The sequence below is a fragment of the Hyperolius riggenbachi genome, chromosome 4 (assembly GCF_040937935.1).
Source record: "Hyperolius riggenbachi isolate aHypRig1 chromosome 4, aHypRig1.pri, whole genome shotgun sequence".
In the NCBI taxonomy this organism is placed as follows: domain Eukaryota; kingdom Metazoa; phylum Chordata; class Amphibia; order Anura; family Hyperoliidae; genus Hyperolius; species Hyperolius riggenbachi.
This window is the reverse complement of record NC_090649.1, coordinates 58853174-58875925: the sequence shown is the minus strand read 5'-3', so window position 1 is coordinate 58875925 and position 22752 is coordinate 58853174. Positions and strand designations below refer to the sequence as shown.

The following is a 22752-nucleotide window of genomic DNA, read 5'->3' as shown; positions in this document are numbered from 1 at the left end:
CTGTTGGTGGGCTCTGAACCTTGCCGGCATGTTTTTGTTTTCTTATTATTATTAATTTGTCTTTTATTTTTTTTTACATATTTTATTTCCTGCCCCTCCATTCCCTCAACAGCATATCACAGCGATCGGCTGTCATAGGCATTAGTCGGCTGTTCCCCCAGTACAGCGCTGCCGTAGATCGCAGCGCTGTACAGTGTAAATAGATAGCAGATTTGCCATCTAACAGTCTCCTAGTGGTGATCACCGCTGAAAGACTGATGAGGGATTGGGGCACGCGATCTCCTGCAAAACCATGCCCCAGGACTTCACGTCTATTGGTGTTGAGCGGTCGACTAGGGGTTAATGTGGCCACCAAACACCATTAGATTTTGGTCAAGTAAGTAATTAATATCTGCCACTATGATTACCATCTTGTTCCACAACACATTTAATGGTGTTTCAGCAGATATCATTTATTCCTTTGGCTTACCCTGTGCTCAGCTCACCGGCGGCGTACACATACATACGCGGTAGGAGGCACCCCAGTCTTTAGGAGGCGCTCATTACCCGTGCTACAGAGATTAAAGACACTGTGTTATTGACCTGAAGAAGCAGGTGAAACCTGAGAAAGGCGTTGTTTGTTTTTGGTGTCCAATAAATTATTCTATAACCTCCATATTGAAGTAACTCCCAAATTGGTAGCTTAAAGAGACTGTAACAAAAATTGAATCCTGTTTTTTATCATCCTACAAGTTCCAAAAGCTATTCTAATGTGTTCTGGCTTACTGCAACACGTTCTGCTATCACTATCTCTGTAATAAATCAATGTATCTTTCCCCTGTCAGACTTGTTGGCCTGTGTCTGGAAGGCTGCCAAGTTCTTCAGTGTTGTGGTTCTGCTATGAACTCCCCCTTCCAGGCCCCCCTATGCACACTGCCTGTGTATTATTTAGATAAGAGAGAAGAGAGAAGCTGCTCTAATCAGCTGGATAAATCGTCCTCTGAGCTGGCTGGGCTTTCACATACTGAGGAATTACAAACAAGGGCAAAGCTGTTTGCAGGAAGAAAAGAGCAGCCTGAAACTTCAGTGCATGAGAGCTGAAGGGGGAAAGAAACACACAAATGATCTCTTGAGATTCAAAAGGAATGCTGTATACAGCCTGCTTATGTATGGATGTATTTTCTATGTGTGGACATACTGTACATCAACCTACTTCCTGTTTTGGTGGCCATTTTGTTTGTTTACAAACAAACTTTTTAAAACTGTTTTTAACCACTTTTAATGCGGTGGGGAGCGGCGAAATTGTGACAGAGGGTAATAGGAGATGTCCCCTAACGCACTGGTATGTTTACTTTTGTGCGATTTTAACAATACAGATTCTCTTTAAGGCCCGGTTCACACTGGCAATTTAGTGGCAAACGGATCAGTGAAAACGGGTCTCATTACTGGCCGATACATTTTCACTCCTTTGCCATTCGGCTGCTTCTGTTCCGTTTCCTTACATCCCCTCCAGATCCCCATCACCAAAGTTAACTTTGCCCCTTAGAACAGCCCGTTTTTTCACTAGTGTGAAGAAACGTTCCATTGTCTCATTGCCCCCAATGCAGGGCTTCAGGATCCGTTTCTATTCCGCTGGGCCCAGCGGTCCGAAAATTTGCTGCAGGAGGAAATTTGCAGTCCGTTCAGCGGATCTGGCAGAATTTATTGGGAATGGACCCATATGAACGGACGGATGTGAATGGATCCATAGGCTAACATTGGATCCATTCACATCCGTTCCGATCTGTTCCCTTCCGATCCGCGAAGAGACGGGCCTAAATGTTCTTACAAGAGCCTACAAACAATTTCAGAGAAGCTATAATGATCTCAGGAGCTCTGATGCATATGGGATTTAACGCTATACACTATTTATGGCATTGCAACTTCATCAAGCAAAACATTTCAGGTGGTGACCTATTATGATGGCCTCTCCATCAATCTTCTTCTGTTTCTGTCTCTCTCCCTCTCACTCTCCATCTCTTATTACCATACGATAGTATTAGAGCACTACTATGACTCATCTAAGCAGCCAGATACCTGTTTCATGTATCAAACAAGAGTGCCACATTATCAGACCCTCCAGCAAAGACCCACTCCAGAAGGTAGACAATACTCTGCTCTTCAGCCTCTCACTCCATCCAGATTGCAACAGGCTAAGTTCATTGATTGAAAAACCAGGTGATTGTAATCAGGAAGTAAGTATGGTGTTTAAGAGCAGAGCATTGTCTCTGCCTGCCGGAGTGTGTAATATTGGCTAGAGCGAGCACCATAAGATGTGATATGCTTCTATGATCACTTCCTATGCCTTCTCCCAACTGTCCCTCTTTCGGGGCCCTGTCCCTCGGACCCTCTTTCCTCCTCATTTGTCCCTCTTTCAGGACTTTGTCCCTCTTTCTATGTAAATATATATATTTTTCTACTAAAAATGTGTTTGACTGACTCTAAACTTTATTCCCATCCTTTAAATTGAAATATTATTAATTTTAAAATGTTAATATAAAGGAAAATGAACCAGGATAGAAAGGGCCAGTGTGGTTTGAATTATAAAACAGCATATTTTCCTTATGAAATATTTATGGTATGCGTGACTAGGGGTGTGATGGGGCGTGATCAGGGGTGTGGCAGGGGCATGGCTTAAGTGTCCCACTTTCTCTTCTCAAAAAGTTGGGAGGTATGCTGTTACGATGGTCACTGGTACCACGAAGGTCTGGGCCTACTGCCACCACTGAGTGATGCAGAGCCCCCCAGGTCTCCCGTCAAATTTATTTTGGTCTCGGGCCCCTGCATTGTAGCGGCTTACCTCTACTCGCCTGCATGTGCTACTCCATATGTCCGGGGCTCCATACACTCTGGTTTTCACCATCGTAGGGGTGCCTCCGCAAGTATGAAGACTGTAGTGCAGGGACATATGGAGGAGCTCTACACTGCAGGGGCACCGAGGTTCAAAATAAAGTTTTGGGGTGACTTTAGGGGGGCCTGTTGGGGTGTCGAGCGAAGTTGGCAGGCCTGATGCCACTTTAGGGGTGTGTTGGGGGAAGGTCAATTTTGCCCGGGCCCCATTTGTACCTAGCAAATACAGAATAGTCATTTTACACTAGGCCTGTTTAAAATCATGTCGCATGCGCCTCGTGCACACACCTCCATGTGCACACACCGCCGCACGTGCATTGCGCATACCCGCCCTCCCTCCTGTCCCAACAGCTACACATGCGCAGTAGCCAAAACACACAGGGACAGGAGGATGACGCAGGGACACATGGGGTGTTATTATATAGTATTATGTGGAGTGGGATGGGGGCGTGGCATATCGAAGTTATGCCCCTATTAGCTTGTAAACAGCAGGCGCACACGCACACACACACTGTACACACAACACACTGTACACACACACTGTACACACCACACTGTACACACCACACTGTACACAACTGTACACACAACACACTGTACACACACACAACCAGTGGCGGCTCCAGGAAATTTTTTTAGGGGGTGCTATGCAGGTGCTGGACCAATTTCCGGGGGAGCTGACGACCTGCGGCGCGCGAAGCGCGCCGCGCCAAAAATGGGTGTGGCCACAACCTGCGGCGCGCGAAGCGCGCCGCGGCGAAAAAATGGGCGTGGTCATGACCGGATGAGGGCGGGGCTAACTGTAATTTAAAGTGAACCCAGGGTGAGAGTGATATGGTGGCTGCCATATTTATTTCCTTTTAAACAATACTAGTTGCCTGGCAGCCCTGCTGATCTATTTGGCTGTAGTAGTGAACTGAATTACACCAGAAACAAGCCATGCAGCTAATCTTGTCAGTTCTGACAATATTGTCAGAAACCCCTGACCTGCTGCATGCTTGTTCAGGGTCTATGATTGAAAGAATAAGAGGCAGAGGACCAGCACGGCAGCCAGGCAACTGGTATTGCTTAAAGGGAGATAAATATGGCAGCCTCAATATTATTCTCACCTCGGGTTCCCTTTAAAAGTGCAACGCAAAGACAGAGGGCCCAAGTTTTGGTGACCCTTTTCCCAGAAAATTCACATAATTGTGCAGGTTTTCTCAAGAAAATACACGTAATGTGAGCAGATTTTAACAAAAAACACGTCCAATGACCCCAATATGCACAATCGTTATCAGATATGGCCCCAATATGCACAATCGTTATCAGATATGGCCCCAATATGCACAATCGTTATCAGATATGGCCCCAATATGCACAATCGTTATCAGATATAGCCCCAATATGCACAATCGGTAGCAGATATGACCCCAATATGCACAATCGTTAGCAGATATGACCCCAATATGCACAATCGTTATCAGATATGGCCCCAATATGCACAATCGGTAGCAGATATGGTCCCAATATGCACAATCGGTAGCAGATATGGTCCCAATATGCACAATCGGTAGCAGATATGGTCCCAATATGCACAATCGGTGGCAGATATGGTCCCAATATGCACAATCGGTGGCAGATATGGTCCCAATATGCACAATCGGTAGCAGAAATGACCCCAACATGCACAATCGGTAGCAGATATCGCCCCAATATGCACAATCCGTAGCAGATATGACCCCAATATGCACAATCCGTAGCAGATATGACCCCAATATGCACAATCCGTGGCAGATATGACCCCAATATGCACAATCCGTGGCAGATATGACCCCAATATGCACAATCCGTGGCAGATATGACCCCAATATGCACAATCCGTAGCAGATATGACCCCAATATGCACAATCCGCATCACCTGAAAAAGAAAAGAAAAACCCATTTACTCACCTACAGCCAGAAGACCTTCTTTCCCGACCTCCCGTCCCGAGTCCCGACCTCATTGTGGCGCGCAGCGCCCGCGCGCCCACGATCCTCTTCCTTCCCGACGTCACGACGAGACTTCCTGCCTGCATGCAGAGAGCAGGGCTACGGGAAAATGGCCGCCCGAAGTCTGCAGAACAGGGCTCCGGGCGGCCATCTTACCGTAGCCCTGCCTGCTGCTCCGTGCTGCCGGTGTGTGAACTGACTTGGCGTCTTTTAGACGCCTGAAGTCAGTTCACTCCAGGGGGTGCTTTGGGGGTGCTTGGACAATTCTAGGGGGTGCTCGAGCACCCCCAAGCACCCCCCTGGCGCCGCCACTGCACACAACACACTGTACACACACACTGTACACAACACACTGTACACACACTGTACACACAACACACTGTACACACACTGTACACACAACACACTGTACACACACTGTACACACAACACACTGTACACACACACTGTACACAACTGTACACACAACACACTGTACACACAAAACACTGTACACACAAAACACTGTACACACAACACTGCACACACAACACTGCACACACACACTGTATACACTCACTGTACACACAACACACTGTACACACACACTGTATACACACACTGTGCACACAACACACTGTACACACAACACATTGTACACACAACACACTGTACACACAAACTGTATACACACACTGTACACACAACATATTGTGCACACAACACACTGTACACACAACACACTGTACACACACACTGTACACACACACTGTACACACACACTGTACACAACACACTGTACACAACACACTGTACACAACACACAACACATTGTACACACAACACACTGTACGCACAACACACTGTACACACACACTGTACACACACACACACACACACACACACAACACATTGTACACACAACACACTGTATGCACAACACATTGTACACACAACACATTGTACACACAACACATTGTACACACAACACACTGTACACACACACTGTACACACACACAACACATTGTACACACAACACACTGTACGCACAACACATTGTACACACAACACATTGTACACACAACACACTGTACACACAACACACTGTACACACAACACACAGTACACACAACACACTGTACGCACAACACACTGTACACACAACACATTGTACACACAACACACTGTAGACATACACAGCGCACATACCATACATCACACACTTACGCCTTATTTTTTTCCTCTCTCTTTATGAGTGTCTTATGTTTTAGGGCTTGTTTCCACTATAGCGAATCTGCATGCGGGCACTGCACGCGGATTCGCATAGGCAATGTAAGTGGATGGGGCTGTTTCCACTTGTGCGGCTGCGGCAGCGTTTTTTGGTGCGGCAGAAATCTGCACGGCAGGGCCGTCAGATTTCGCGTGCAGAAGGAATGTGCGCGAATCGCCGCTAATGTAACTAATAGGGAAATCGCATGCGAGGTGACCATGCGTTTTTTGACGCGAAATCGCATGCGATTTCGCATAGGTATTAATGTTACTTTACACAGGCAGTGACATGGTTAAATTCGCATACAGCCTTACCTATGCGGAATCGCATGCGAAATCGCAGCAAAAACGCATGCGGAATCGCACCCGCATGCGATTTTGTCCACGGTGGAATGCAGGCGATTCCGCACCGCACTAGTGGAAACGAGTCCTTAAGAAGGCACAGCTGCACTTTTCCCGTAAACTTTGCATAATAGCTGAACAAGAAAATGCTATAGTTTCCTGCTAAATAAGTCCATATGTTTTTGGCATTCTATTGTTTTGTTTGGGTCCTGACCCACGCTGTCTCTTTCTCTGCCCCAACTTACAAGTACTACGCTTTTATCAATATTTCCATAGGAGCTGGAAGGAATGATTCATAGCGGTTCGGAATTTCAGCACTCATTAGTAGAACAGCCACGAGTTGAGACTACAGATAACGCAGACAATGAGATTCGCTCGCCCGTACGCACTTGTGATTGTCTCGCTTTATTACTATTCATCGCAAAAAGGCCAAAAGGGCACCGGGGGCACCAGCATGACATTTTACTGTGCTACGCAAACGCTAAAGAGGAAATAAAAATCTCGCCAACGTACAATACTTCTGAACCGTTCCGTCAGCCCCTCACTGTTTAATATCTCCTTTCCTTTAAACCAAAGCCATCTGTCGAGCTGAGACATAATGTAAACGGCCGCATCACATTTCATTCTTTTATTGTGTCTCGAAATATGAAATGTTTATCTTGGAGATGACGTTACTAATGCAAGAGCATCTTATAATGAGGATCACGCCATTTATGCACGCTGTAACATTTTCTTTTACGGAATGTTTATCCTACGATGCTAAGCAGATGAACCCTCCGAGGGATTGTCAGAAAAACCCTAACAGGAAAGTCTGAATGCTTAATAAGTGCTGAGGCTGCCGGGAGGACGAGGAGTGTGTACGATGTTGCAGTCACGCAGGACCGTTTCTGGGCATAAGCCAGTGAGGAAGTCACCTAGGCCATGGCTAGGCTTTAGGACCTCACATTGTTTAAAGAGGCACTGCATTGTCTTCCTAGATGACTGGGTTAGAGTATTTCCAAAACAGCATGGGACGTTCCTGGTTCCTGGTGTACAGTGGTTAGTACCTAACAAAAAGTGACCCAAGGTAGGAGATATGGTGAACTGCCTACTGGGTCATGGAAGCCCAAGGCTAATTGGCTTACATTTTTGGAATAAGCCCCTGTCAGCAAAACCGCCATGGCTGTTTACCCAAAGCCATTCCGAAAACGTTCAGAGCACTGGTCAGGGGGTGGGTGGCCATTGTGGACATTGGGCGGTAAAAGGCACAAATCTAGCCATGGCGATCAACATGAGAGCCACCCGCTGCCCATAACAAGTTTGACCAACATGTTATGGAAGTAGATGTGATCAGGACATCTGTAGCTGTCTGTTCAGATGGTGTAGTCATGTGATGCCTGTAGCTGAGTATGCAATAGGTGAGTATGGGGGGCGGTGAGGGGTACACTTTTATATCAGTTAAGTGACAAGAATAGTTAAGGTGCCCAGAAATAACTCAAATTTCCTTTACAATCAACCACTCAGATCTGAGTAGATCTGTTGGAAGTGCGCAGAGGCTGGGAGTCTGTTGGAAGTGCGCACAGGCTGGGAGTCTGTTGGAAGTGCGCACAGGCTGGGAGTCTGTTGGAAGTGCGCACAGGCTGGGAGTCTGTTGGAAGTGTGCACAGGCGGTGAGTCTGTTGGAAGTATGTACAGGCTGAGTCTGTTGGAAGTGCGCACAGGCTGTGAGTCTGTTGGAAGTGTGCACAGGGTGTGAGTCTGTTGGAAGTGCGCACAGGCTGTGAGTCTGTTGGAAGTGCGCACAGGCTGGGAGTCTGTTGGAAGTGTACACAGGCTGAGTCTGTTGGAAGTGCGCACAGGCTGTGGGTCTGTTGGACGTGCGCACAGGCTATGAGTCTGTTGGACGTGCGCACAGGTTGTGAGTCTGTTGGAAGTGCGCACAGGCTGGGAGTCTGTTGGAAGTGCACACAGGCTGTGAGTCTGTTGGAAGTGCGCAGAGGGTGTGAGTCTGTTGGAAGTGCGCACAGGGTGTGAGTCTGTTGGAAGTACGCACAGGTCGTGAGTCTGTTGGAAGTACGCACAGGTCGTGAGTCTGTTGGAAGTGCACACAGGCTGAGTCTGTTGGAAGTGCACACAGGCTGAGTCTGTTGGAAGTGCGCACTGGCTGTGAGTCTGTTGGAAGTGCGCACAGGCTGTGAGTCTGTTGGAAGTGTGCACAGGCGGTGAGTCTGTTGGTAGTGCGCACAGGCTTTGAGTCTGTTGGAAGTGCGCACTGGCTGTGAGTCTGTTGGAAGTGCGCACAGGCTGTGAGTCTGTTGGAAGTGCGCACATGCTTTGAGTCTGTTGGAAGTGCGCACATGCTTTGAGTCTGTTGGAAGTGCGCACAGGCTGTGAGTCTGTTGGTAGTGCGCACAGGGTGTGAGTCTGTTGGAAGTGCGCACAGGCTGTGAGTCTGTTGGAAGTGCGCACTGGCTGTGAGTCTGTTGGAAGTGCGCACAGGCTTTGAGTCTGTTGGAAGTGCGCACAAGGTGTGAGTCTGTTGGTAGTGCGCACAGGCTGTGAGACAGAAGGGCTCAGTTTGGAGCTCAGACTATCCCAGACTGTCCCAGCAGCTAAAGACATTCGGATTAGACCCACTGTGGCTGCCCGAGTCATTAAAGCAGGGCTAAACTTTCCAAATCAAACTGCTCCCCAAACAGACATTCCTCTGTCAGTGCAGACTAGAAACAAAATAAAATTCTGCTATTGGATTAGCCCAGCAGGGAGAGGTGCACCGGCAGAGCGCAATAACTGCAGCAGATATCATCCCCAACTTATCTGTAATACAAGCTCAGCAGGGAGAGGTGCATCAGCAGAGCGCAATAACTGCAGCACATATCATCCCCAACACATCTGTAATACAAGCCCAGCAGGGAAAGGTGCATCAGCAGGGCACAATAACTGCAGCACATATCATCCCCAACACATCTGTAATACAAGCTCAGCAGGGAGAGGTGTAGGCAGAGCGCAATAACTGCAGCACATATCATCCCCAACACATCTGTAATACAAGCCCAGCAGGGAAAGTTACATCAGCAGAGCGCAATAACTGCAGCACATATCATCCCCAACACATCTGTAATACAAGCCCAGCAGGGAAAGTTACATCAGCAGAGCGCAATAACTGCAGCAGGTATCATACCCAACGCCATACCTCCCAAATGTTTGAGTTAAGAAAGAGGAACACTTTAAAGGAAAACTGAGATAAAAATAAAATAAAATTCAACATTCCTGGAGCTTCCTCCAGCCCCAGTCAGGCTCATCGGTCCCTCGCCATCCTCCCAGGCCGCCTGGATGCTCCGCTAGACAGCCAGGTAATCCATCCAGTCGGGGGAACTGCGCATGTGCGGCTCGGCCGCTTGCATGCGCCCTGTCGTGTTCATGTCACTGAGAAACTTCGTGCGAAAACGGGCATGCTATCAGTTAACACTCTTTTGTGAATCAAGCCCATATACTTTCATAAATCTGTGCTTCAGTCCTGAAAGAGGGACCAATGAGGAAGAATGAAAGACAGAGGAATTTAGTTCCCAAAGAGGGACTGTCCCTCTGAAAAAGAGCTATGCTCAACACATAGCTCTGCCCAAAGGGACAGTTGGGAGTTATACTCAACACATCTGTGAAACAAGCTCAGAGCTCAGCAGGGAGAACTGTACCACCTCAAACCACCAGTAAAGGTCTGGCTGAAGGTTTTTGACAGTGTCATCACCCCAATCCTACTGTATGGAATTTAAGGATGGGGCCCCACCACCTACCCAGACCAATCAAAATGGGAATCCAGCCCAACAGAAATATTCCACCTTGAGTTCTGCAAACACCTTCTCCATGTCCATCGGAGTACCTCAAACAATGCCTGCCGAGCTGAGCTGGGGAGATTCCCATTACTGCTTGAGATACAGAAGAAAGTGTTGTCCTTCTGGGCCCACCTACAGAGCAGCAGCCCTGACTCACCCCACTACAAAGCCATGCTGCACAATGAACGTGACAGTTAATAATGGCGCACAGCGCCAGGGGAATACAAAGGGCGCCCCATAGACTTACATTATATAACGCTATTTAGCGTTATAAGTGTTAAAAAATGGCGCAGGCAGTGTGCCTTACACTTATAACGCTAAATAGCGTTATAATTGTTCAAGAATGCAGCGGGGGTCGGGGGAGGAGAGAGTCAGCGGGACACTGGAGGGCATAGGCAGCGGGGAGGATGTGTGCAGAAGCATACGTTACCTTGTCCCGGCCGCCGATCGCTCCTTCCCTCCGCTCCTGCACTTCTTCCATTCGTTTACTGTAGTCCTGCAGCCGGCCAATCACCATGTGGCTTCAGTCTCCGCATGCTGATTGGCCGGCTGCGGGACTACAGCAAACGAATAGAAGGAGCGGAGGGAAGGAGCAATCACTGGCCCAGGATAAGGTAACGTATGCTTCTGCATACATCCGCTGCCTATGCCCTCTAGTCTCCCGCTGCCTCTCTCCCCCAGCCCTGCATGTTTATCATGGCGCACCGCTCTGCAATCAATGTAGCATAAAACGAAATTTACCGTTTTATTGTATTTACATTAAAACGGTAAATAGCGTTTTATGATACATTTATCGGCAGAACGGTGCGCCCAGTGGCATAGCTAAGGAGCTGTGGGCCCCGATGCAAGTTTTACAATGGGGCTCCCCAAGCACTCTATACATAGCAATTGATACGGTGCACCATAACCTGCCAATGGCAACTACAGAGTCAGAGGTGCAAGGAAGGGATGGGAAACAGTTTGTTAATGATTACCATTATTCAAAGTATCTATAGAAGTGATTATTATGAGCACAGGACCAATAGAGAGCTAATACTGTAGTTGAGGGAGGGCCCTTCGGGGCCCCTCTGGCCCAAGGGCCCCGATGCGGTCGCTACCGCTGCACCCCCTATTGCTACGCCCCTGGGTGCGCCATTTTTCTCCCTGCGCCATTTTCGGATGGACTCACAATGAAGGCCAAGAAAAGCCGTGTGCACTGAAAGTCGTGGTCAGCTCTATACTCCCTCCAACCCCCGGCCCACAGGTCATAACAAAAGTCCAGATAAAACACACCACAGCTAAGAGCAAAGAAGACTGTGGAAAAATGGAGGAGTGAAATAAAACAGTCACAAAAGCTAGCCATATACCAGTCTCTACAAAGAGAATATACAAAGGGCCCCATACCTGGAAAAGCTGCAAAACTCTCAAGAGAGGAAAATCCTGAGTGTCTACAGATTGAGTGCTCACAACCTCGAAATAGAGTCTGGGAGACACAGACAGACGTACAAACCCAGGGAGGAGAGACTATGCCAACACTGTGAGCAGAAGACCCGTGAGGATGAAAGCCACTTCCTGCTGCACTGCCCCAAATATACTGCAACCAGGGACACTTACTTTAAGAAATTGTTGTTCCCAGACTTTCTCACACTAGAAGATGAGAGAAAAACATATATCCTACTGGGAGAAGAGGAATCCACAGTGACAATCGCTGCACGCTATGTCACAGCATGCCACAGACTGAGAGGAGCATAACGGAACTGTAAACCTAAAAATGTCCACAGACTGCTTAGCCATTGTCCCCCTACCCCACCCCCTCCCATGTCCCCCTTTTTCCCCTTGCTTTGGCAATACCTGTATGAATCTTGGTCATGCCAATAAAGCTATCTTTGATTTGATTTGAGAAGTTTGTCTGTAGCAGAGCTGGATTTACCATAAGGCAATGCAGGCACGGGCCTACAGGTGCCTAATGATGGAAAGGCGTCTCACTCCACTCCCAGAGTGCCTCCCTCCCTCCTTTCCTATGCAGAGTCCTGATGAGTGTAAATGAGAGGTTACTCACCCTGCTCTTGGCTAGTGTTGGGCGAACACCTGGACATTCCACTTTTGGGGGCCCTATGGGGTCGCAGGCATAAGGGGGGAGCATGCCCCGATCGCATGTCGGGGGGGTCGGAAATTCCCCCCACCCCCTCCGCTAGCGCTCCCCCCTCTGCCCGCTTCCCCATACAAAAGTTTAAGGAAGTAAAACAGTACCGGTGGTAGTGGGTGGCTGGCAGTGGGCGGCACTATGAAGTGAGTGACTGAGGAGGAGGAGTCCGGAGAGTGACGCGTTGAGGGAGGCCGGGCAGCGGGCGGTTCAGCAGTAGTACGGTACTACTGCTGAACCGCCCGCTGCCCGGCCTCCCTCAACGCGTCACTCTCCGGACTCCTCCTCCTCAGTCACTCACTTCATAGTGCCGCCCACTGCCAGCCACCCACTACCACCGGTACTGTTTTACTTCCTTAAACTTTTGTATGGGGAAGCGGGCAGAGGGGGGAGCGCTAGCGAAGGGGGTGGGGGGAATTTCCGACCCCCCCCCCCCGCGATCGGGGCATGCTCCCCCCTTATGCCTGCGACCCCATAGGGGGGCAGTATTCGGCCGAACAGGGGCCCTGTTCGGCGGCCATTTAGTAGTTCGGGGCGAACCCGAACTTAAAAGGCCGAACACCATCAGGTGTTCGGCCGAACGCGAACATCACCCGAACAGGGTGATGTTCTGCAGAACCCGAACAGTGGCGAACACTGTTCGCCCAACACTACTCTTGGCATTCCACTGCTGAGATCTCCCTTCAGTCAGGGGCACCTCTAGCTACTAAGTACTGAGGTTCCTCTAGCTACTAAATACTTTCTGGCTACCTAATATTAAAGAGGAACTTCAGCCTAAACAAACATACTGTCATTAAGTTACATTAGTTATGTTAATTAAAATAGATAGGTAATATAATCTCTTACCAACCCTGTTTTAAAAGAACAGGCAAATGTTTGATTTCATGATGGCAGCCATCTTTTTGGTTGAAAGGAGGTGACAGGGAGCATGAGACACAGTTCCAACTGTCCTGTGTCCTGAGCACATCTCCCAGTTGCTAGGCAACGTGAACAACAACATAGGAAATCCCATCATGCTCTGCACAGCATCAGGGAAAAAAAGCCCAGGCTTTTTTTCTTTGATGGGTGGAGCTTAGCTAAAAATGCAGCTAAAAATGATGCTTTGGTAAGAAAAACAAAGTTCTGATGCTGTGAAACTGTTAAAGAAATACCAAGCCTTTTCAGTGCTGCTGAGTAGATTTTTAGTCCGGAGGGTCACTTTATTAAGGGACACCTGTAGCTACCTATGACAGGCAAAGGAAAAAGCCATCCAGCACACTTGTGGTGCAGTTAGCAGGGGTTTGTAGGTTCAGGGGAGGGCAAAGTCTAGGGTGCCAAGACATCTGTGCCTATAGACTCCAGTGAAGTAAATCTGGGCCTGGTCGGTAGAGCACAATAACTGCAGCAGGTATCATCTCCAACACATCTGTAAAACTAAACCATTGCAAAAGGCAGGACTCCGCATGATCACAGCCATGACTACACGTCGCAAGCATGTTATCATGCTGACAGCCCCGCCGTAACACGTACATGGCTTGAGTTTGTACAGTAATCGGGTTCGTTTTGACACCATCAGAACTCTTTTGTAGTTTGACGATCGAAGACAAAAGCACAGCCGCTCCCTCGACTCGCGAAACCGCTTTTATCTGGCAAATTTCAATACGGTTTTCAATAAACACTTCCCCACCGCTGTGGAGCAATCTATAGCTGTGTCTCAGTAATGTATGTTTTCAGCCATTATGTGCAAATAAAGATAGGCCCCGCGCCGCGCAGGTACGGAACGAGCGCCTCTATATGTACGCAAATCAATTTCCCCGGGAAGGGATCAGGCGTGAGTTTACATCCCGCTGCGATATTCAATCCGAGCGTGCGTGGAGGAAGAGGAGAGTGCTCAGACATGGCGACGCTGAATTAACTCCGAGAGGAGATCTGATATTTTCACATTAATTCACACGCAGCTCGCTGCATAAATCCCGTTTGTAATATCTGAAAATGAACCCCCCACGTAGGTGGCGGCAGAACGCAGGCGCTGCGCGGTACAAACGTGATGGGAATTATGTCTGTACTACAGGCAGGGCTGGGGGCTCATATTCTCTCTCATTCCATCACAAGAACATCGATGTGGATAAACCTCAAGAGGGGAAACATTATCTATCTATCTACTGTATCTATCTATCTACCGTCTTTCCCCGAAAATAAGACAGTGTCTTATATTAATTTTTGCTCTAAAAGATGTGCTGGGGCTTATTTTAAGGGGATGTCTTATATTTCTATTAGGAAGTGTCTCTTAGCGGAACATTTCCTGTTCCTGTGTACTGTGATGTTCATGGATTTGAAAGTATGCTTCTGTACTGATCAGGCACCTGCCCTGTCTTTCCTGCACACAGCTGATAACCTTGCTTTGTGCCGAGATGACAGGATCAGTGCCCGATTGGCACTGCACCACACTGGCCCCACTTACTGGCTGCCTCTTTCTCCTCTTTAGCTTCCACTAGGGCTTATTTTCAGGGTAGGTCTTATTTTCAGGGAAAGAGGGTATCTATCTATCTATCTATCTATCTATCTATCTATCTACCTATCGACATTTTTTCTTTAATTTTATTAGTTTTTTTTTTTTAAATCGGCTATTTTTTTTTAATTTCCTTCCTCCCCCGTGATCCAATCACTACAATATTCTTAGATTGAGAGCCACTCCAGGGGACAGCTAAGTGACAGGGCTGTCCCCTGTACAGCACAGCCCTAGATCATAGCGATGTACAAATGTTAAACGCCATTTTTTTTAACAGCCTGCCAGCTCTGATTGCGGCTGGCAGGCTGATCACAGATCCCCGCTCTGTTTACAAGTGCATGTTCCCTGCTAATCTCAGCCTCCAGAGCTTGATGCCAGTCGGCGTAAGACGGTCCTGGGGTAGCCACTTTGTGACCGCCCATCAGCGTTAGGCGGTCGCAGAGAGGTTAAACGACAAATTCCTGCTAACCAATCCAGTCAGATCGTTGGGATCAATCCTAAAAAGAGGATCAATTCCTTCAATCAAGTCGGATTGATTAGCGGGAATTTGGCTGTTAAACCGGAAATTATCAATTGTATTGTTAATGGTTACCTTAATACATTGGATAGATGAGATCAGGTGAAGGGAAATATAGTTTATGTTTGCAGTAATTCATAGTAATGGTGGCCACTTGGCTCTGATTGACCAGCCGATTTGATTATTATAATCGAATAAGATGAAAATCAGTGCTGCCAAAGCATGCCGGATTGACAATGTGACTAATTTCGGGCCTAAATTGGTTACATTTATTGGTCGGACATGCTGCAAGATGTCGGGCCGACCTGCTCGATCGGATGCGCGGCGATAGCAGCCACCGCTCCTCCCCTTGCTCAGTGCTGTACACTGTAGCAATAGCATGTATGGGGGCTGTGATATTCATCGCCAAAGAGGGCATGAAATTAAGCGTACTTTTAGCGTAAATTCGTGCATATTTATGAATGTTTAGAATTACGAAATTAACTACTTAAAGGCCGCCCCACGCCAATGGGCGAGGTCGCGGCAGCAGCCCCAGGACCACCTAACGCTAATTGCCGTCAAGTCCTGGGGCTGGGATTTGCAGGAGATCGCGCGCAGGCTGCGCACGCATCTCCTGCTTGAGGGGCGATTGCCGCTCGGGAGACTGTTAGACGGCGAAACCGCCATCTTTACACAGTGTACAGCGCTGCTGCAATCAGCAGCAGCGCTGTACTGGGGACAGCTGTGTGATACGGCTGTCCCCCTGGGGGACTCAGAAGCGATCCGCTGTGACAGACAGCCTGTGATAGGCAGACGGGGGAGGGAGGGTAATTTTCATATAAAAAAAAAATGTATAAAGAAAGACACAGCAAAAGTTTGTTTATAAACAAACAAACAAACCTGGGGGTGATCAGACCCCACCAACAGAGAGCTCTGTTGGCGGGGGGAAAAGGGGGAGAGGATCACTTGTGTGCTGTGTTGTGTGGCCATGCAGCTTGGCCTTAGAGCTGCAGTGGCCATTTTCACAATAATGTGCAATAACGTAATTAACCACTTGAGGACCACAGTGATTAACCCCCCGTTAATCACTGTGGTCCTCAAGTGGTTAATTTACGCTTTTCCACGAAATTTCGCATTACGATTTGTAATTGTGAATTATGATGCGTAATTACACATAGGTGTAATTTCTGCTCATCACTAATACGGGGTGCACCTCTTTCTGTTTTCCATCTGCCCTGTGCAAGAGTTCAGGTCCACTTTAACAGCATGAATATACTATTCCCCTCTGTTTTCTCCGTGTCCTTCGCCCGCCGTTCAGCCCACCAAGGACTGGGATTTAGATTTCGATCTCTCGTCCTCCACCGATCTCGCTGACAACCTTCCAGTGATCTGTAAGTAGCATTTGGCCAGTCAATAAGCCTTAATGGAATGATGAGCTAATTCCGTGTGCGATCTATCTCAGGTCTAGGGGACGTGTGACAACGTGCTAACAAGGGTAATCTGGTGACAAGGTGACATAACCTTGTCCTTTCATCTATCCCAATCACGGGAGTCCCCCCCAGAGGCCGATCTGTATCCCTCAGCCGCTGGTGAGACACGCATGGACGGCAGCGCTGTGTAATGTCTGCACATTGATTGATGAAGGAAAGTAAGAAAAATGTAAATATTGGTCTCCTGCCAAGGCGTATTGTATTCCCTCGCGCAGGATACGCTAATTACCTATACAGTAGTCCTGGCTGCGTCTGTTCCCCATATGTTCCGGGCGATGATGGGGGGAGGGAGTGGAAGGATCATTATTGCATGTCTGTAATCTTTTCTGTGTTCCGCTGAAAGAATTTATTATCGTAGCTGTAGTTTGCAGGTGGCGTTTAAAAGATCGCAGCGGGATAGGGAGAAGGATGGTTACCGTCCATAACCCACTCATAGACCAGCGCCAAGGGAAGCCTCTTCTTAAAGTGGAACTGAACTCATGCACAGGACAGAAGGAAAACAGAGAGAAATCCACCCTGTATGTATTTACAGAGTTTAGCCTGTCTAATTCTCCCTCATCGGTGACTAATCACAACTGTAATTTGATCTCTCAGCTGTGTCAGCTCAGAAAAATTGGCAGCCCCAGCAGAGCAGCTAATGTGTAAACACAGGATGTTAACCCTATGTCTGCTTCCATGAAAGCAGGAATTAGACACACTGCAGATTTATTGCAGGATTTGTATCAGCTGCAACAAAGAAATGTTTTTTATGCTGTTGCTAATCTTTTAGAGCAGAGAGGAAGTTCTGCGTACAACAACAACAACAACAACTAACATTTGTAAAGCGCTTTTCTCCCATGGGATTCAAAGAGCATAAGCATGGCTCCGACCATCGTGGTACAGAGGAAGAATTTTATAAGTCTGGAAATGCCAGGCTAAACAGGTGGCTTTTCCGTCTGGATTTGAATAGCTCCAGGGATGGTGCTGTCTTTACTGGGTGTGGCAGGGAGTTCCAAAGAGTAGGGGCAGCATGACAGAAGGCTCTATCTCCAGATTTTTTGAGGTGCACTCTGGGAGTGACCAAGTTTATAGAACTTGCTGATCTGAGGTTGTGAGAGGTGTGGTGCAGCTTCAGCAAGTCCTTCATGTATCCAGGGCCCAGATTGTGCAGGGATTTAAATGTCAGCAGTCCAATCTTGAAGAGTATTCTCCATTCTACTGGTAGCCAGTGCAGTGAGCGAAGGATCGGTGTAATGTGACAGTGGCGAGGCTGGTTTGTTAGCAATCTGGCAGCAGCATTATGCACTAATTGCAGGCGACGCAGGTCCTTTTTGGGGAGGCCAGCATAAAGGGCGTTCAGGTCCGCTTTAAAGGGGAACTGAAGAGAAAGGTATATGGAGGCTGTCATGTTTATTTCCTTTTAAGCAATACCAGTTGCCTGGCAGCCCTGCTGATCCTCTTCCTCTAATACTATTAGCCTTAGCCCCTGAACAAGCATTCAGCAGATCAGGTGTTTCAGTGGTTCAGACTTTAAAGTCAGATCTGACAAGACTAGCTGCATGCTTGTTTCTGGTTTTATTCAGATACTATTGCAGAGAAATAGACCAGCAGGGCTGCCAGGCAACTGGTATTGATTAAAAGGAAATAAACATGACAGCCTCCATATAGCTCTCTCTTCAGTTCCCCTTTAAGAGGACCAGTCACAGACACAAGCATTGGTAAAAATGTAGCTATTCAGAATGAGTTGTACGAATATCCTGAGCATGCTTCCCCTGCTTCCATATCTATGCCTATCAAGAACCCAACTCTTTCTATGCCTATCAAGAACGCAACTCTTTCTATGCCTAACAAGAACCCTACCCTATCTGTGCCTAACAGGAACCCTCCCTTATATTTGCTTAACAGGACCCCTCCCCTATCTGTGCCTAACAGGAACCCTCCCTTATATTTGCTTAACAGGACCCCTCCCCTATCTGTGCCTAACAGGACCCCTCCAGTATCTATGCCTAACAGGAACCCTCCCCTATCTATGCCTAACAGGAACCCTCCTCTATCTGTGCCTAACAGGACCCCTCCCCTATCTGTGCCTAACAGGACCCCTCCCCTATCTGTGCCTAACAGGAACCCTCCCCTATCTATGCCTAACAGGAACCCTCCCCTATCTGTGCCTAACAGGACCCCTCCTGTATCTATGCCTAACAGGAACCCTCCCCTATCTGTGCCTAACAGGAACCCTCCCCTATCTGTGTTTAACAGGAACCCTCCCCTATCTATGCCTAACAGGAACCCTCCCCTATCTGTGCCTAACAGGAACCCTCCCCTATCTGTGCCTAACAGGAACCCTCCCCTATCTGTGCCTAACAGGAACCCTCCCCTATCTGTGCCTAACAGGAACCCTCCCCTATCTGTGCCTAAAGGGAACCATACCCTATCTATGCCTAACAGGAACCTTTACCTATCTGTGCCTAAAAGGACCCCACCCCCTCTCTATGCCTAACAGGAACCCTCCCCTATCTGTGCCTAACAGGAACCCTCCCCTATCTATGCCTAACAGGAACCCTCCCCTATCTGTGCCTAACAGGAACCCTCCCCTATCTGTGCCTAACAGGAACCCTCCCCTATCTGTGCCTAACAGGAACCCTCCCCTATCTGTGCCTAAAGGGAACCATACCCTATCTATGCCTAACAGGAACCTTTACCTATCTGTGCCTAAAAGGAACCCTTCCCTATCTGTGCCTAACAGGAACCCTCCCCCTCTCTATGCCTAACAGTTGATGCCTGTCAGGCTGTCACACCTATCCCTTTGTGTTTCCTCCTCATGTACACAAGTGTTTGTCTCTGGCACAAACATCAGCATTCACCATAACTAAGCGATGAGGCGCCCCATAGCCGCGTCTGTCAGTCGCTTGGATACGACTCCGCTCATCCTCACTGCTCAGATCACCTCTATTTAAAAGTTCCAGAGGCCTCTGAGTTGATTGTGTAATGTGGTGACACGTGTAATAAATCACAGCGCTTCCTGCAGCTACATATCCCGTCTGTTATTCTTAGCGGGAAATGGCCTGTCAGGATTACAGGAGCCGCGTCTATTGTAACGTATTCCGCTCTCAGGGTATCGGCGGATTCCGGAGTGTTCCTGAAGACGACTCGCAGCATTATCGGCCCCAAGCTCTTCATGTTTCTACAGAAGATGGTAGATTAATTCTAAAGCGTGCCGCGCATACAGAAAACGCAGAATGGAACGCCAGGCCCGGCTCAAAGGGACTCCCAGCGACCTAGCAACAGTGGATGCAGAGGTTGCGACCACACCGGGGCCCTTGGATGAGAGGGGTCCCGAGGGGCCCGTGCTCAACCACAGCATTAGCTCTTTAATGGTGTTATGCTGGTAATGATCTTCTCTATATACTTTGAATGGTGCTAATCATGAAAGTGAACCCGAGGTGAGAGGGCTATGGAGGCTGACATGTTTATTTCCTTTTAAATGATGCACATTGCCTGGCTGTCCTGCTGATCTTCTGCCTCTAATACTTTAAAGAGACTCTGAAGCAAGTCTCAATTCTCTTTTTTAACCTGTATTAATATTAAGCCCCATAAGCACAGCTAAACCGCCGCTATCCCGCGGCAAAACGAGGGGTTAATACCCCCAAATCCCCTCTCCTGTGTCGGGGGAGCGCTTCCTGATTGAGGCGGAGCTACAACCATAAGCTCTGCCTCAAGCGCGTCTCCCCGCCCCTCTCATCTGCCTTCACAGAGACGGGCGGGGGAGAGGCGGAGATCCACGCGGCGATTGACGCGCATGGAGGCAGAGCTACAGCTCATAGCTCTGGCTCCAGAAAGAGCAAAATCCACGACCAAGAAAGTCATGGATTTTGCTGGGGGTATTTGGGGGTTATTAACCCCTCGTTTTGCTGCAGGATAGCGGCGGTTTAGCTGTGCTTATGGGGCTTAACATTAATACAGGTTAGAAAAGAGAATTGAGACTCGCTTCAGAGTCTCTTTAAGCCGTAGACCCTGAACAAGCATGCAGATCAGAGGTCTATGACAAATCTGACAAGATCAGCCGCATGCTTGTTTCAGGTGTGTGATTTAGACCCTACTGACCACAAAGATCAGCTGGATGGCCAGGCAACTGGTATTATTTAACAGGAAATAAGTATGGCAGCTTCCATAGGTCTCACACCTCAGGTTCCTTTTAGCAAACTGTTCCCCTCCTCTGCTAACACCTCTCACACTGTGGATGTCCTTGGCAGGTTTAGTTTAAAAATGAGAAGAATGCTTGGAGGTCCCAATGTAAAACTTGCACAGGGGCCCAAGGTTGCTTATCTACACCACTGGGGTCTCCTACCCCGTAACTATCACTTAATGGGAACTCAATGTGAACTCAAAATGAGCCTGATATGGAAGCCACATTTAATTGCTTTCAAACAATGCAGGTTTCCTGGCTGACCCCCTGTCTCTAATCCTTTTAGCCATAGACCCTGAACGAGCATGCAGATCAGGTGCTCTGACTCAAGTCTGACTGGAATAGGCATATGCTTGTTTCCAGGTACTCAGACAGTATTGATGCCAGAAGATCAACAAGAATGCCAGACAACGAGGGTACGGTTTCAAAGGAAATAAATATGTCAACCTCCATATTACTCTCACCTCAGGTTCACTTAAAAGGACAACTGCAGTGAAACATATACGGTGGCTGCCACATTTGTTTTAGTTTCCAGCTGCCTGGCTGTCCTCCTTATTCTCTGCCTCTAATACTTTTAGCCATAGCCCCTGAACAAGCATGCGCAGATCAGGCGTTTCTGACATTATTGTCAGATCTGACAAGATAATCTGCATGCTCGTTTCTGGTGTTATTCAGACACCACTGCAGCCAACTAGATCAGCAGGGCTGCTAGGATATAAATATGGCAGCCTCCATATCCCTCTCCCTTCAGTTTAAAGGAGTACTGTCATTTTAAAGGTTTCTTCACATAAAAGGTATCATGTGACTCTGACGACAACTTGGGCAATAGAAACTTAGAAGATGACAAAAAACTATGTAATCAGCAGTGGCCAGATTTGATTATACTGTTTATTGATTGAATTATATGAGTCACACTGGTCAATCACTTAGAGTGGAGCCATTGGGGGACTCCATGACTTTCGTATGAGAATCCCTGGAGCTCCAGGCCAGGCTGCACTCAAGAAGATTGGACGGAGTAGAATTTCTCGGCCAATCACTGAACTCTCCCCCAAGTCAGCCTTGCAGCAGTGGTCCCTCCCTGATCTCCCCCCACCCCCTTTCCCTTTTACTGGATATACAGCCCAACCATCAGTTCCCATTAACTTGATTGAAATCTTCTACTTCATGCAAAGATATGTTTGATTCAATCCCTCCAATCCTTACAAGAGTTTTCAGTCTATATAGAGTGATAGTATTTATGAGATCTGATCAACTCCAGATGGAAACTATCAATCTGTGTTTGCATGTATTTATTTTATCTGCAGTGGATCGGGTAACTTACTGTTATACGGTGGTTAATCCATGCTACCAGTAACCAGCTATTGACAGGCACCGAATACTGCTGCAGAACCTAAAGATGAAATGTGAGTCTAAATTAATAGGGGTTAAAGAGGAACTCCAGTGAACATTTTACTGTTGGCAGGTGATGTAGCTGCTGCATGGTTTTTGGCAGTTGGAAACAGCTGTAAACAGCTATTTCCCACAATGCAACAGGGTTCACAGACAGGAAACTGCCAAAAGTTCGACCTTTTCTTGTGGGAGGGGTTTCTTGTGGGAGGGGTTTCTTGTGGGAGGGGTTTCACCACAATATCAGTCATACAGCGCCCCCTGATGGTCTGTTTGTGAAAAGGAGTAGATTTCTCATGTAAAAGGGGGTATCAGCTACTGATTGGGATAAAGTTCAATTCTTGGTCGGAGTTTCTCTTTAACCACCCT

General features: G+C 47.8%; 1 protein-coding gene across 1 annotated transcript in view; it reads left to right on the top strand.

The window, feature by feature from the left end:
- LOC137570367 (uncharacterized) overlaps positions 1–22752 on the top strand; it is a 141186-nt gene that overhangs the window by 19291 nt on the left and 99143 nt on the right. The gene's annotated exons all lie outside the window — the stretch shown is intronic.